Source organism: Scyliorhinus canicula, chromosome 3 (genome assembly GCF_902713615.1).
Source record: "Scyliorhinus canicula chromosome 3, sScyCan1.1, whole genome shotgun sequence".
NCBI lineage: Eukaryota > Metazoa > Chordata > Chondrichthyes > Carcharhiniformes > Scyliorhinidae > Scyliorhinus > Scyliorhinus canicula.
In genome coordinates this window covers 262,173,842-262,190,411 of record NC_052148.1, presented here as the reverse complement: position 1 = coordinate 262,190,411, position 16,570 = coordinate 262,173,842, and the positions used below count along the sequence as shown (strand labels likewise).

The window sequence follows — 16,570 nt, the reverse complement described above, 5'->3', positions numbered from 1 at the left end:
ATACAAAACACAGCACTATTAGGCAAGGCCACATTGGCTGTTCCACAGGCAGCTTGATTCATAACTCAGATTGAGATCTTAACTGCAAATCATAGAATTAACAGTGCAGAAGGAGGCCATTCAGCCCATCGAGTCTGCACCAGCCCTTGGAAAGAGCACCCTACTTATCCATGCCTCCACCCTATCCTTGGAAGCCTGCAACCCAACTTAACCTTTTTTTTTGGACACCAAGGGCAATTGAGCATGGCCAATCCACCTAAACCGCACATCTTTGGACTGTGGGAGGAAACTGGAGCACCCGGAGGACTGGTAAACGGTGATTTACAAGCTGGCAATCTTCATAGTAGCCGTGTCCCACAACGTGTCAGCATTGGTAACACTGCAGTGAGCAATTTGTGGGTTCAAGCCCCACTTAGGCACACAACCTAGGGTGCTGATTCGATGCAATACCGTGGAAGGGCTGCACTGTTGGAGGTGATGTTTTTTCAGATGAGAGGTTAAACTTGGCTACCACATAAGATCCCATGGCACCAAAGAGGCGCTGGAAGCTTTTCTGGATCTCAGACCACATCCCTCCCTCAACCAATAATACTGATTATAGATCAACTGGTTGTTGAATCACATTTCCGCTTCTGGGTTCTAGTTATATCCACTTTGTATGCTACTTTTAACTAGAAGTGATTATAATTCAATGCTGAGTTTGGGATCTGTACATCAGTTGAGGATGTGAGGGATGCGATATAAATGCAAATCATGTCTTCTCTCAGTTTTCCCCAAGGACTCCGGATTTCTAAGTAAACCTTGTTACCACATACCTGGTCTAAACTCTCCCATCAGTGGGAATGACCCCAACATTGCACAATATAAACTTGAACACAGGATTCCCAGCAAATCTACTGTAAATTATTTCCTGACAAAACGACTGCAAGCAAGTTATAATTCAGAGATCCTTTCCGTGCAGATGCCATCCGAGGTCATTCACATCTTTACCATATGTAAAGTCGTCATAGTCCCAAATGACCATAGGCTGCTTTCTCCTTTGAGGGGGGGTGGGGAGCTGACTGGTGGCGACTTAACCCGAGGATCACCACACCTCAGGCAAGAGTCAAGGTTGAGAAGGCGGGTCCTTCATGAATAACCTCAGCGGGTATAGGAATTGTACACTCGCTGTTCGCCTTACTCTGCACCACGAACCAGCTGGCCAGTCAACTGGGTGCTGGCTGTCACACAGTGGCAGCTCCATTTGCCCATGTAAAAACAAATCACTGCACTTGAAAAGTAATCTGTTGCGTGGAATGCTTTGAGATGTTTTGGTAACTTGCTACGGTGATTCAGCAAAACAAACAATTCCTTTAAATCGCCACATATAACAGAGGTATGGGACTTGATCCCATGTCCCAAATCCGATCAACAGCTTGCCATTCGAACAGTGCAAGAGCAGCCCAGGAGTGATTGCCTCGGATTTATTTTCTATCGTGTCCCTTGGCGGGGTTTCTTGGGCTCCTTTTGCCATATACTCAAGACAATACAACTCACTGGGCAGCATGGTAGCACAGTGGTTAACACTGTTACTTCACAGCACCAAGGTCACAGGTTCGATTCTGGCTTGGGTCACTGTCTGTGCGGAGTCTGCACGTTCTCCCCGTGTCTTTGGGTTTCCTCCGGGCGCTCAGGTTTCCTCCCACAAGTCCCGAAAGACGTGCTGTTAGGTGAATTAGACATTCCGAATTCTCGCTCTGTGTACCCAAACAGGCGCTGGAATGTGGCGACTAGGGGCTTTTCACAGTAACTTCATTGCAGTGTTAATGTAAGCCTACTTGTGACAATTATTATCATGGTCCTTCATGCAGAGTATGAAAGCAGCACAGATAGATCGTAAGCACCAACACACTCTGCGCATAGTGAAACTCTCTCCATCCAATAATTCCTTTTGAGGTTTATGTCCATCTTAAATAATATCACTGAGCAATTAAAAGTCACACGAAAGTAACAGCTTCCACTCTTCAAAGCCAAATTAAATCTGGCTGAGCAACTTGCTAATGTCAGTTATTGGTAAGTATGCATTGATAGCTGGACATGTATCATCCATGATAATTCGTTGTCTTTCCCATCTCCCTGCATTACCATGGTAAAATAACATTAACAAGTTACAAAAAGGCAGCAGATACATTACTGGACTGGTAATCCAGAGGACTAACAATCTAGAAAACCCAAGTTTAGAAAAAAATATGTATTTTTTCATAGGACGTGGGTGTCGGCAGCGTTTGTTGCCCGTCCCTAATTGCTCTTGAACGGAGTGGCTTGCTGGGCCATTTCAGAGGATGCTTATGAATCAACCACATTGTTGTGGTTCAGGTGTCGCGAGTCGACCCCACCTGGTTAGGATGGGCGATTCCCTTCACTAAAGGACATGGATTAACCAGATAGATTTTGATGACCATGGTCACATCACTTGAGGCTGGTTTTCAATTCCAGGTTTTATTAATTGAATTAAACTTTCACAAGCTGGTGGGATGTGAACCCTGGTCCCCAGAGCATTAACCCTAGTCCAGGGACATTTACCACGACACCACTGTTCCCTGTGTGATAGTTGAGCATTTGAGTTCAGTTTTAAAATTCTGGAAACAAAATACTGGTACCAACAATAGTGACCATGAAGCGGTTGGGTTTTTATAAAAATCCAATTGGTTCACAAATGCCCTATCGGGAAGGAAACCTGACCTACCCAGTTACCTCCGTGTGATTCAAGTCCCACACCACCATAATTAAATACTCGTCGCCTAGCAAGCTGCTCATTTGTGCCAAATCACTATGAGTGAGTAGGGATGGAAATAAATGCCAGTCATGCAGATAATAGAGTCATTCCGAGAATCGATAAAAACACCGTCATGTTCCACTGAATAAATGGCATCAATTTTAAGTATCAATCTGCTCGTTATAGGTTGGTGCAACTTCAACAAAGTCAGAAGGAAACAATACAATCGTTGTTTGATTAAAAAAATTGTAGGCATCTAATTATATTTTAAGCGCCTACATTAAATGTTCAGTTTTTACAGCTGATGCTAATAGGATTGCAGAACAGCAGAGATAGGAAATACAACAAAATGCAACACAGGTTGAACCTGGCAGAAGAAAAATGTGCTGCACCTTTTACACTGGGGTTCAGTGTCTGGAATCCAGATGTCAAGGAGCACATGGTTGTGCAGACAAGGGGAAAGAATACGTATATATATATATATATATATATATATATACACACACACACACATACGGACACATAATAGTGTCCACCCAGTGACTTATTTTCAACCTAATGTTTTGTCATCTAAATACAAGTTTCAAAAGGGAAATTTAATTTTGATCACTGACAGGTTTACAGGTATAAAAAAGGCACGAGATCCTGCTTATAATTAAATGGCCTCCAAAGCATAAGAGTACTGAAGAGTTCATGGCACTTCAGACAGTTTTCAGGATCGTTGAGCTATTTGCACTTTGGACCCATTTCGAACACCCAGTACTTTTTGATTACAGTCAGTTTCCTGCTTCAGTTCATTTCAACTTGATGGACAACAGCTGACTTCACAAACTAAACAGATTCAGGTCCATATCCTCAACATCACATCACAGCGAAAGCAAGGACAAGCAAGCAATGACGATGTAGGCTGAGCTTTGACTACCGGATGAGCTTAGATAGAGAGAAGAAATCATTTCTATTTATACAGCAGCTTAATATGACTCTTACAGATCATTATATGGAATGATTTATTCTGAAGTCTTCTGTGGGTGAATCCAATAACCAATTTGCAAAGCAATAATACTCCACTAACCACAGTGATGTGAAATGAAATCTGGCCCAGATTGAGGGAAGGGACATTTTCCTGAGTCCAGAACCGTTTGAATTAGAGGTGAGAGTTTTAACAACTGAGGCAAACCAAAAGGACATATTTATTTCAGTGCTGACCATACTGAAGTACTTTGAGCGGATTTTAATGAAGAGAAGTGCAATTTTATTCAATAGGTCACCAATGTCAGCTGAAACTATCCTGTATTGAATAATCACTGGTTCCTCTGGGCAGGATGTAATGGGTCTGATGGGGCTCTTGTCCACTGTTCGGCCCTGGCAGATGCATGGCGAGTGGGGTGTGGGGATATTCAGGACTCTGTCGGTGAAGACCAGTCAGAGGCTGGCAGCTCTTCATTGCTTGTCAGCGCCACTGGGACTAGTGGATAAAAGCCCCATGGTGGCACAGTGGTTAGCACTGCTGCCTCACAGCACCAGGGACCCGGGTTCAATTCCAGTCTTGGGTGACTGTGTGGAGTTTTCACATTCTGGGTGTGTCTGTGTGCGTTTCCTCCGGGTGCTCCGGTTTCCTCCCATAGTCCAAAGATGTGCAGGTTAGGTGAATTGGCCGTTTCCCTTAGTGTCCAAAGGTTAAGTGTGGTTACAGGGATAGAGCGGGGGCGTGGGCCTAGTTGGGGTGCTCTTTCAGAGGGTCAGTGCAGACTCGATGAGCCAAATGGTCTTCTTCTGCACTATAGGGATTCTATGATTTTATTCCATGATCGCTGAGTAAAGGCAGGATGGGGAGTGCGGGATGGGGGTCAGGGGTACGGAGTTAAGGAGAGGAAAGTGGCTTTTAGTGGCAACATCTACATTCCCAATGCCAGCTTCCCTGATCAGGCACTGGGTGGCCTCCGGGAGGGGTGGGAAAGCCACGTGGCCCCCCAGTTAATCCATAACACATCACTGAATGGACTCATGCATTATGGGTGGCAAATGGTTTATTAATGAGCCTTTCTGACATCCCACCACGAGCGGTGGAATTCCAATTTCACTGGGGGAGGTTTTTTTTGCCACTCTGGGGAAACCGATGCATGGCCCCCCCCCCCCCGTGATTAAGTGGGCCCAGCAGCCATGGTGATGCATGCCCCCCCCCTGTGATTGCGGGCCCAGAAGCCATGGTGATGCATGCCCCCCCCCTGTGATTAAGTGGGCCCAGCAGCCATGGTGATGCATGGCCCCCCCTGTGATTGTGGGCCCAGAAGCCATGGTGATGCATGCCCCCCCCCTTTGTGATTGTGGGCCCAGCAGCCATGGTGATGCATGGCCCCCCTGTGATTAAGGGGGCCCCAGCAGCCATGGTGCCTGCCCCACCATTAAATCCATTGTGTTTTTTGACAAGTTCTGTCTGTTCTGGATAATAGCAGCATCCTAAAAAGTCTCAGGTTCTGAGACCATAACACCGATGTGCACTCACGTGGAACAGTACTGTTAACAGTGTTCTGGATACTGCATGTACCCATATCACACTGGAAAACCGAACTGCTTCATGTGGCAGGTCTAACATTGGAAATCTGAAACAAAGGACGACAAAGGGATGACAGCATGCACTGCAGTCAGTCACACGCAAATTTTACGCCCGATCCTCAAACAGGCACCAAGTCATCTCCATGCACAAGCAAGGGGCCAGCAGGGTTTAGAACATGCCCTGGACACCCATGCAGGCATACCTACACCTCAGGGACTGCAGTCGTTCAAGGTGGCAGCTCACCACCACCTTCTCAAGGGCTGCTAGGGATGGGCAACAAACACTGGCCAAGCCAGTGACACCCAGATCATGTAGGTGACTAGCAGCCTCGACCAAAGAGGCTGAAGCATTTGCAGTGTGGATTCAGTGTGCGCACACCACCCTCCAAATTGGACCATTAGCTGCCTGATTAACCAACCGTGAAGGCAGGCTTGGTGTGATCCAATTTCTACGGCTAAATTTTTTAAAGGCCATGCTGCCACCTAGCCACAAGAATTAGAATCATATCATTGCAAATATGGTATTAATATTCAGTTTTTTCTGCAGTTACTTTTAAATTAATTTCTTTGATCAATGGCAAAAATAAATGGAGGGTAAGGGACGTCTTGACAAAGACATGAATAGGATGGGAATAGAAGGATAAGGTCCCCGGAAGGGTCGGGGTTTTTGTTCAGATGGGCAACGTGGTTGGTGCAGGCTTGGGAGAGCCGACGGGCCTGTTCCTGTGCTGTAATTTTGTTTTTTCTTTGTTCGATCAGGAACAGGTAGCCTCTGAAATGTGGTCCAAAAGGCTGCCTCCAACCATGATTCATGGTCTGTTGCACACCAGTCAGCTCTGGCGCAGTTGATGGCACTCTCGCCTCAGGGTAGGAGGGCTGTGGGTTCAAAGTCCCACACCAGGGACTTGAGCACATTTTGTGGCTGACACTCCAAGACAGTGCCGAGGAACTGATGCACTCTCTTCTGAATGCAACGTTAAACTGAGGCCCTGCCTGCGCTTTCTGGTGTACATCAAGGATCCCACACCACCTCATGTCCTGGGCAATATTTATCCCACAAACTACACCTCAAAATAAAAACAGGTAATCTGGCTATTATCACAGTGTTGTTTGGGGACGTGCTGTGAGCAAATTGTTTGCTGCCTTCCCTACACCACAAACAATGACGAGACTTCAAACGTATTCTCGGTTGCAAACGCTTTGGTTGTCCTGAGCTTGTAACAGGCACAACGTAAATATATGAAAGCAAAGTGTGGTGTCAGACTCCCTCAAGAAGATTGTGTCACACTGCCTGGCTTCAACATTGTATGTGGTGCTGGTGTGGTATGAAGATAGATTCAATAATTGCTCAGGTGATTCACTGAACCTTCTGGATCCTTTCTAAACAAACAGTAGTCTTTTTAATGTTATAATTGACCTAGCTTTCTCTCTCCTAATGTTAGATACAGTGAATGCGTGAATAGAAGTCAATGTGCATACAATTTCTTTCTGATATAGTATGATTTGCCGTTAAGCAATAACAATACAAGTTCCGTCTTGACCATTGTACATTACACACTGGCCCGTTAGCATTGTATGACTGCAGCTTCACAGAAAAGTCAGACTTGCATTAAGATAACACTTTTCCTGGAACCTTTCCTGTGTCCATGGAATTTTGGAATATCATAACCAATCGATCCACCATCTCTGCTGCCACTTCCTTTAACACCCTAGGATGTAGTCCATAGTTAACCAGTTGTATTTGCTGCATATTTTATTATAGTTCTTATTATAAATAAAAAGTAATTGTGCTGACATTTACAAACCTGGTGACTGTAATTACTGGGCAACCAAGGGCCAATTTTCCCATGAATTATTGGTCAATTCAATTGTGTTGTGAATCCGGCTCAAATGGGGCTGGAATTAACCACACCCTAGCCCAGGGTGTCGTAACACTTCTAACCTCTTCCATCGGGCAGGAGATACAAAAGTCTGAGAACATGCACGCACAGATTCAAAAATAGCTTCTTCCCCGCTGTTACCAGACTCCTAAATGACCCTCTTATGGACTGACCTGATTAATGCCACACTCCTGTATGCTTCACCCAATGCCGGTGTCTATGTATTTACATTGTGTACCTTGTGGTGCCCTATTATGTATTTCCTTTCTATTTTCATTTCATGTACTAAATGATCTGCTTGAGCTGCTCGCAGAAAAATACTTTTCACTGTACCTCGGTACATGTGACAATAAACAAATCCAATCCAAATGTGCTCACATCTCAGGGAACCTCTAATTACAATTAACAGCGACTTCTGACTAATATTTCACTATAAATCCGCTTGGATAAATAAAACGTTATGGAGGAAAAGTCACTGATCTGGAAATGACCATCATGCTTTGGGAAGGCAGGCATCTCCTTTTCCCCTTGCATTACCCAGTTGCTCATGAAAGGGAAAGTTGGACAGACACAAATGTAATCTTACCGAAAGAGACAACACAAGGCTCTGGAATCAAACCAGCATGCGCAAACATTTTAACAGCAGTCGCCACAAGTTCAAGCTTCCCTGATGAAAGATCAATCTAGTTTTGCTGAAATAGGATTAGTACTTCAGCATCAACTTTAGGACATGCAACGCTCTGAAGCTGGCCATCACAAGAAGCAGTGGTGGATATTTTTCTACCAGGTAGAAATAAACTTTTGGGCGTGCTGCTTTCTTTAGCTCTACATGTACAGAATGTTGTTTACTTACTTAAAAGCTAATAACATTGAAAGGAAGCACTGGTCTGGTATTTAGGTGTTTTTTTATGTTGAACTTTCATCAGGTGTTAGACTTGCAATGGCTTTAAAATGCATTTGTCTGCAAGATGAAGTTGGTGAAAATGTAGAGTGCTTCAGTAAATTTTTATTTTGGTTACTTTTGAAACCATGGTTTAGCCTAGTACACATTCGTGCCTATTTAAGATGAAGTTCATGGTTTCAAGGCCCACTCTGTGGAGACTGGAGCAGACAATCTAGGCTGCTAGTCCAGTGCAGTAAAAGATAAGTGTTACATGTTTGAGGTGCCACCTTTTGGATGCAAGGTAATTACCCTCCAAGAAGTGGAAAAGTGGTGAAAGTTAACTTCTTTGTGCGCGTGGATTTGAGCCCATCAGAGTGAAGGTAGACATTCCTCCCCTTCTCACTTTGCATCCCATGACAGCACCAAACATACTTTTGGTCAGTGCCAACAGAGGCCTTATGCAGCTCTTCGATTAAACGGACAATGTTGACTCACATACCCAGGAATGGATCCCTTATTATACCTGTCGCGCCTATCCATTTCTCACAATGTCTAACCCTTATGACTGATCAGAGCTCCATGCCTGTGCACCACTTTGAGCTTTATTATGCGGAGCCTTGCGCATGAAGAGGTGGAGTTCACCCTGCTCAGTGCTTCGCTCCAGAGTCCCCATCCGACCTCTGCCCCCAGTTCGTCCTCCCATTTTTATCTGGTCCCGTCCAGTGGTGTTCGGGGTCTGTCCAGTAGCTGGCCGTATATTTTCCCACATAGCCCCCTCTCCTCGCTGATTGTGCCTATCAGTTCCTCTAGTAGTGTGCTTTCTGGGGCCCTGGGGTACCCTACTGTCTCTTTGCGGAGGAAGGGCTTAATTTGGAGGTGTCTCAAGTCCTGTCCTCTTGCTAGTTTCCACTTCCTTGACAGTTCATCCAGTGTCGCCAGTCTGCGCCCTACGTAAAGTCCCCGACCGTCAGTGTGCCCCCATCCCACCTCCATCTTTTGAAGGTGGTATCTAGCATGGCTGGGGGGGGAAATCTGTGATTGCCGCAGATGGGGGCCATAAGGAACATTTTGGCTATCCCGAAGTGTTGTCTCAACTGGGTCCATGTTCTCAGCGTGGCCGCTACCACTGGGCTCGTTGTATACCTTGCTGAGGAGGATGGGAGTGCTGCTGTGGCCAGGGCCCGGAGGGTTGTTCCTTTACAGGATGCCTCCTCCATTTGTACCCAATCTGTGTCGGGTTCTTGTACCCATCCCCTCACTCTTTCTGCCGTTGCTGCCCAGTGGTAGTATTGTGGGTTTGGTAAAGCCAGGCTCCCTTTGATTTTCCCTCTTTGCAGTGTTGGTTTGGGAATTCGCGCATTCTTGCTCCCCCCCCCTCTGCCACACACACACCAAGATTAGCCTATGTTTTGGAAAAAGGCCTTGGGAACGAAGGTCGGAATGGATCTAAACAGGAAGAGGAACCTTGGCAGTACGTTCATCTTGATCGTCTACACTCCTCCCGCCAGGGAGAGTGGGAGTGAGCCCCACCGTTGAAGGTCTTTTCTTACTTCCTCCACCAGGCTGGTCGGGTTCCACTTGTGGATCTGTGTCCAGTCTCTGGCTATCTGGATCCCCAGGTAGCGGAATCTGTTCTGGCCTGTATTGAACGGGAGCCCCTTCAGCTCTGTCCCTCCCCCTTTGGGTTCACTGGGAATGCCTCGCTTTTGCCCAGGTTAAGTTTGTAGCCTGAGAAGGTTCCAAACTCTTTCTGTATTTGCAGTATTGCCTTCAGTCCCTCCTGTGGCTTCAAGACATAGATGAGCAGGTCATCTGCACAGAGTGAGACTGTGCTCTCTGTCTCCTCTCTGGATTCCCTGCCAGCTTTTCGCATCCCGCAGGGCTATTGCAAGAGGTTCGATCGCTAGCGCAAACAAGAGTGAGGACAGGGGGCAGCCCGGTCTTGTTCCTCTCTGTAGCTGGAAGTATTCCGAGCTGGTGGTGTTAATTCCAACAATCGCTTTGGGAGCGTTGTACAGGAGCCTCACCCAGGCGGTGAATCCCGCTCCTGCCCAAACCGTTCCAGTACCTCGAGGAGGTAGCTCCATTTGACTCTGTCAAAGGCCTTTACTGCGTCCAGAGAGATGATCACCTCTGGTATTCTCTCCCCGGGGGAGGTCATTATCACATTCAGCAGTCGCCTGATGTTTGCTGTGAGCTGCCTACTCTTGACAAAGCCCGTTTGGTCCTCTGCGACCGCCTCTGGTACACAGCCTTCCAGCCTTTTGGCCGGGACCTTTGCGAGTATTTTCGCATCCACGTTCAGCAGTAAAATGGGTCTGTATGATTCACATTCCATTAGGTCTTTATCTTTTTTGGGTATCAGTGAAATTGTGGCCTGCACCAGTGGAGGGGACAGGGTGCTCCCTGCCAGTGAGTCCGCGAACATGTCCCTTAGTTGTGCGGCCAGGACTGGTGCAAATGTTTTGTAGAAGTCCACCGGGAACCGCTGACGCTGTCCATGATTTCTCCCAGGTCTATTGGTGCTTCCAGCTCCCCCCGTCTGCCTTCCCCCACCACTGGTAGTTCCAGTCTGTCTCGGAACTGTTTCATTCCCATATCCCCGTCAGGGGGCAGGGAGGTGTACAGTCTCCTGTAGAAGGTCTTGAATGCCCGATTGACCAGAGGTCAGACATGACGACCACGTCGGGGCGCTCGGAGGACATTGGGACCACCAGGTTGTTGGGAACATGGCAAGGCAATGCCATGGCACTCTTAGGATTCTGGGGGCGCTTCAAAAGGGCAGTGCCTAAATTTGGGGAGGGGCCCGAATGTCTGGAAGTGTGGGGGGGGGGGGTTTGCATAAAGGGGGGAGTGGGTAGCGGCAAGGGGGCATTTGGCAAGCCCATAATAGGGTGTCGCTCACCCGGGGGGGGGGGGGGGGGGGGGGCTCGAGGATGATGTTGGGAGGTGGCGGGGTGGCACTGAAGCCTGATGCTGGCGATTTCCGATTTTGTGGAAGGGTCCTGAACTTTCACTTTGCCGATCCTGGTGCAGCTGGGCTTGCTGGCGTGTTTCTCGGTGCCAGTGCAAATCACCCATGCCCCCGCATTACAAAATTGACCCAAGTGCGGGAGATCTTGTGCCAGAACAACCAATGCGATCGGCACCGACTTTTTTTTTTACACAAAAAGACACTTTGCCATTTTGTTTAGCATGTTCCGCCCTTTCTTTCCTCCACCACAGTGACTCCGCAGTTTCTAAATTCCTTTGTAACATTTTCTCCTTCTGAAAGTTATCTATTAGATACATCTGAAATATTGGACTGTTTTCATTTTTTTTCTAAACTTTGCCTTTTTTTCTGATTTGTTTTCCTTGAAACCTTTTAGTCAACTTTCAATGCTCTAGAATTCCCGTACCAGCCTCCCCGAACAGGCGCCGGAATGTGGCGACTAGGGGCTTTTCACAGTAACTTCATTGAAGCCTACTCGTGACAATAAGCGATTATTATTATTAATTCTCCAAATTCCAAAGTTAACCTTCGCACTGCTGCTATTTTCCATACACATGCTCGCTTGACTGTCAAATTGCTTTACTGCAAAATCTCATTTTTCTGAATAAATATGTAATTATAAAAAAAATTCAAAGAGCCCAATTTTCCCCTCAATTAAGAGGCAATTTAGTGTGGCCAATCCATCTACCCTGTACATCTTTGGGTTGTGGAAGTGAGGCCCATGCAGACACAGGGAGAACTTGCAAACTCCACATGGACAGTGACCCAGATCCTCAGCACTGTGAGGCAGCAGTGCTAACCACTGCACCGCCCTAATATATATAATTTCACATCAACTTTATCACATGATTATAAATGAGATTGAAACAAAGATTCATATAACTTTGTGTATTGCCATAGTCACATTTTTAAATGGTGCAATAATTAACAAATTTAGATAACATATCTGTGTAATTAAGAAAAGTTATGACTTTTGGTAGGAGGCAGTATTCGCATTTAATAAACATGGTAAATTGTAGTACATACAATTGTAGTTAATTGAGTAATTAAATTCAATTAAATACCATAAGGAACACTGGCAGGTGTGTTGCAGCTGTGGAATGTGGGAGCTTCTGGATGCCAAGGCGGGTCAGGACAAACACATTTGCAAAAAGTGTGAGCAACTGGAGGAATTCCGGATCAGGATTATTGATCTGGAAGCCGATCTGCAGACACTGCGCAAGAGAAGGGAGGGGGAGAAATACCTGGACCTCTTGTTCCAGAAGACAGTCACGCATATTAGAATTGGGTCATCTGTTTTGGTCAGAAATGAGGGACAGGAGGATGTGGCCGCGAGGCAGGCGAAGGGACCGCGGGCGAGGCAGGCGAAGGGACCGCGGGCGAGGCAGGCGAAGGGACCGCGGGCGAGGCAGGCGAAGGGACCGCGGGCGAGGCAGGCGAAGGGACCGCGGGCGAGGCAGGCGAAGGGACCGCGGGCGAGGCAGGCGAAGGGACCGCGGGCGAGGCAGGCGAAGGGACCGCGGGCGAGGCAGGCGAAGGGACCGCGGGCGAGGCAGGCGAAGGGACCGCGGGCGAGGCAGGCGAAGGGACCGCGGGCGAGGCAGGCGAAGGGACCGCGGGCGAGGCAGGCGAAGGGACCGCGGGCGAGGCAGGCGAAGGGACCGCGGGCGAGGCAGGCGAAGGGACCGCGGGCGAGGCAGGCGAAGGGACCGCGGGCGAGGCAGGCGAAGGGACCGCGGGCGAGGCAGGCGAAGGGACCGCGGGCGAGGCAGGCGAAGGGACCGCGGGCGAGGCAGGCGAAGGGACCGCGGGCGAGGCAGGCGAAGGGACCGCGGGCGAGGCAGGCGAAGGGACCGCGGGCGAGGCAGGCGAAGGGACCGCGGGCGAGGCAGGCGAAGGGACCGCGGGCGAGGCAGGCGAAGGGACCGCGGGCGAGGCAGGCGAAGGGACCGCGGGCGAGGCAGGCGAAGGGACCGCGAGCGAGGCAGGCGAAGGGACCGCGAGCGAGGCAGGTGAAGGGACCGCGAGCGAGGCAGGCGAAGGGACCAAGCAGACAGTAGTGGAGGAGCCTCAAACTTTGCAACTGTCAAACAGGCTTGAGGTGCTCGCAACCTGTGTGGACTAAAGCGAGGTCTGCAAGGTGGATGGGCAGACTGGCTACGACACCATGGTTTCGGATGCTGTTCAAGCGGGGAGAGCAAAAAATAACTCCAGTAGTAGTAGGGAACGGTATAGTGAGGGGGATTGTCATTGTTCTCTGCAGCAAAGAACCAAGAGTCCAGAAGGCTGTGTGCCTGCCCAGTGCCAGGGTTCAGGATATCTGCTCAAGGCTAGAGAGGGACTTGCAGTGGGAGGGATTCAGTTGACATGGTCCACGTTGGTACCAACAACAAATAAGACTAGATGCATGGCTCAAAGACTGGGTGTTGGAGAAATGGGTTCTGGTTTGAGGGGCACTGGCATCAGTAAGGGGGAAAGTGGGCGTTGTACCATCGGGATGGTAGAGTGTACCATCTGGGGTGGAGCAGCTTTAGGGCAGCACAGTAGCACAGTGGTTAGCACTGTTGCTTCACAGCACCAGGATCCCAAGTTCAGGTCACTGTCTGTGCAGAGTCTGCACACTCTCCCCGTGCCTGCGTAGGTTTCCTCCCACAAGTCCCGAAAGACGTGCTTGTTCGGTGAATTGGACATTTTGAATTCTCCCTCTGTGTACTCGAACAGGCGGCGGAATGTGGCGACTAGGGGATTTTCACAGTAACTTCATTGCAGCGTTAATGTAAGCCTACTTGTGACAATAAAGGTTGTTATTATGTTCTTGCGAATTACATAACTTGGGAGGTAGAAAGGGGTTTAAACTAAATAATGGAGGCAAGCGATCAAATGTGGGAAGCTGAGGCATGGTAAGAGGGAAAGGTATCAATATGAGAAACGATAAACAGACCATGACAGGAAGGGACTGGGAGTCTCAGAGTAAACCAACAGATATGGTTAGAGGTTACAAAAATAATATTAAGGACAAAATGTAAGGCTCTGTACCTCAATGGACGTAACATTCAAAACAAAAGAGACCAACTGGTAGCTCAAATAGAGCTAAACTCGGTACACTTGGAGAGCATTTACAGTTTGTCCACTTCTAAGGAGTTTGTTCAATCAGGAAAGTTGTTGAATAAAAAAGCTGTGTGAAGTTGATGTAATTTTGTTCTTGGTCCTTTTGCAAACAAGCAGAGAAGTTAACCCTTCTCAGTGTCAGCTGCTTTTGTTGGTGTTCACCATGAGGTTATTTTCGTATTTCAGACTGCAAATTAATATATATCGGACCTTAATATATTTTAAGTCTGTAAATTGATAGGCACGATTGGACAAATGATACATTGATAAGAGACTGTGAATTTACGAACCTCATTGCAGACATCAAAGCTGGGAGTTTCAATCCTGGGTCAGGAACCTGGCTGTTCTTTCAGTTCCAGGTCCTGACCCCGCACAGCATGTTCCGGAATCTTTAAAGGACCAGGCCAATTAATGGGAGGGAGCGGGCTCACTGTCCGCTCGGGGATGAGAGCAGGCCCTCCAACACTCGGCAATCCAAGGTTGGAGCTGCCGATCGGAAGACGGGGAGAGTGAGAAACAGAGAGCGCATGAACATAGAACATAGAAAATACAGCACAGAACAGGCCCTGCGGCCCATGATATTGTGCCGAACCTTTGTCCTAGATTAATCATAGATTATCATAGAATTTACAGTGCAGGAGGCCATTCGGCCCATCGAGTCTGCACCGGCTCTTGGAAAGAGCACCCTACCCAAGAGCAACACCTCCACCCTAACCCCATAATCCAGTAACCCCACCCAACACTAAGGGCAATTTATCATGGCCAATCCACCTAACCTGCACATCTTTGGACTGTGGGAGGAAACCGGAGCACCCGGAGGAAACCCACGCACACACGGGGAGGATGTGCAGACTCCGCACAGACAGTGACCCAAGCCGGAATCGAACCTGGGACCCTGGAGCTGTGAAGCAATTGTGCTATCCACTATGCTAACATGCTGCCCTATGAGAGACAAGTTTTTTTTTGCAGAAAGGACACAGCTGACTGACCATGATCCTGGAGGGGAAATCCCCAATCATTCCAATGGGACAACCAAAGGCCGCAGCGCTTAAGATTCCAGGGCAGGGGAGACGGAAGGGGGTGCACCAGGAATTTTATGAAATGGTCTGCAAGTGGGAAAGCCAATTCCTGGCGTTTACGTTCATGATTCTGATAATTCTATGAGATTTAGTGTCAATGGTTTTTAGTCCAGAAATTTGATAAATGAGCTCTTGACTTAGAAACATCTAGGTTAGTCAAAAATCAGTTGCGAATAGTCAGTCAGGTTATTTCCTTCTCAAAGTAGGGAGATCTGCGAGAAGCAGCTGTTTAATAAACCCTTCAGAAATGTATTGAATGTTATAGAAATAACTCTGCTCCCTTCCTCACAGGAAGAAAAGCTTCCATAGCAGCTTGCTGGCTGACAAACAAACACAGGGAAGGCCTGTTATCTCTGCCAAGGGCATGTCTCCAACACAACCCCTGAAACAAGTAATTCCTAAACCTAATAAAACTGAATGTCATGACCCATACCTAAACAAAGTGTCTCAGCAAAGGTTAAGTAGGCTCTGGAGAGAGAGAGAAAAAAAGAGGGAGGGAAAAAAAAAAAATCACTTCAGACAGAAAAGAGAATTTGGAAGTGATCCATGTTGGCTTCAGTCTGACACTGACACTTGAGGGCAGAGGAGACTGACACCTCCAGATACGGCTAATGTAACTCAGGTTAGAGCAGTGATGGGCAACCTAAGCTACTTGAGTGGGCCGCATGAGTGGCCCTCGTTTATCTCAGTGGGCCGCAAGGTTGTTTTCAGGCTTGCTCACTAACCATGACACCATGAATAAAATTAAATACATTTAATACACGCCTAATATTTGATAACGAGTTGTAGGAAATGCTTACTCATTTGCATATTAATGGAACAATCAACTTAAAATGGTAAAAACAAAATAAATAATTACACTTTGGAAGCAGAGGGAGCGCACGGCTCTCACGGTCCATTTTGCGAGCAATAAGCACGCAGCTCACTTCACTTGCTCTTGCTTTATGTGTGTATCACTTCAGTCACACCAGTAGGAACTACGTGGATGGAATTTGCGGAATGTAGCAGTCCTGTGCCTGGACAATAGCCAACAAAATGTCTTGTGGGCTGTACCCAGAGCCCAGATGGGCCGAACGTGGTCTCCAGGTTGCAGGTTTGAATCCATCAAATCCCTACAGTGCAGAAGGAGGCTATTTGGCCCATCACCCTGCACCGCCCCACACACTAGGCCCACTCCCCTCATAGCCCCACCTAACCAGCACTTCTTTGGACATTAAGGGGCAATTTAGCATGGCCAATCCAACTAACCTGCACATCTTCGGAATGTGGGAGGAAGCGGGAACGCCCGGAGGAAACCCACGCAGACACGGGGGAACGTGC

General features: G+C 47.8%; 1 protein-coding gene across 3 annotated transcripts in view; it reads right to left on the bottom strand.

Moving 5' to 3' along the window:
* tbck (TBC1 domain containing kinase) overlaps nt 1–16,570 on the bottom strand; it is a 224,598-nt gene that overhangs the window by 104,864 nt on the left and 103,164 nt on the right. The window lies entirely within an intron of this gene.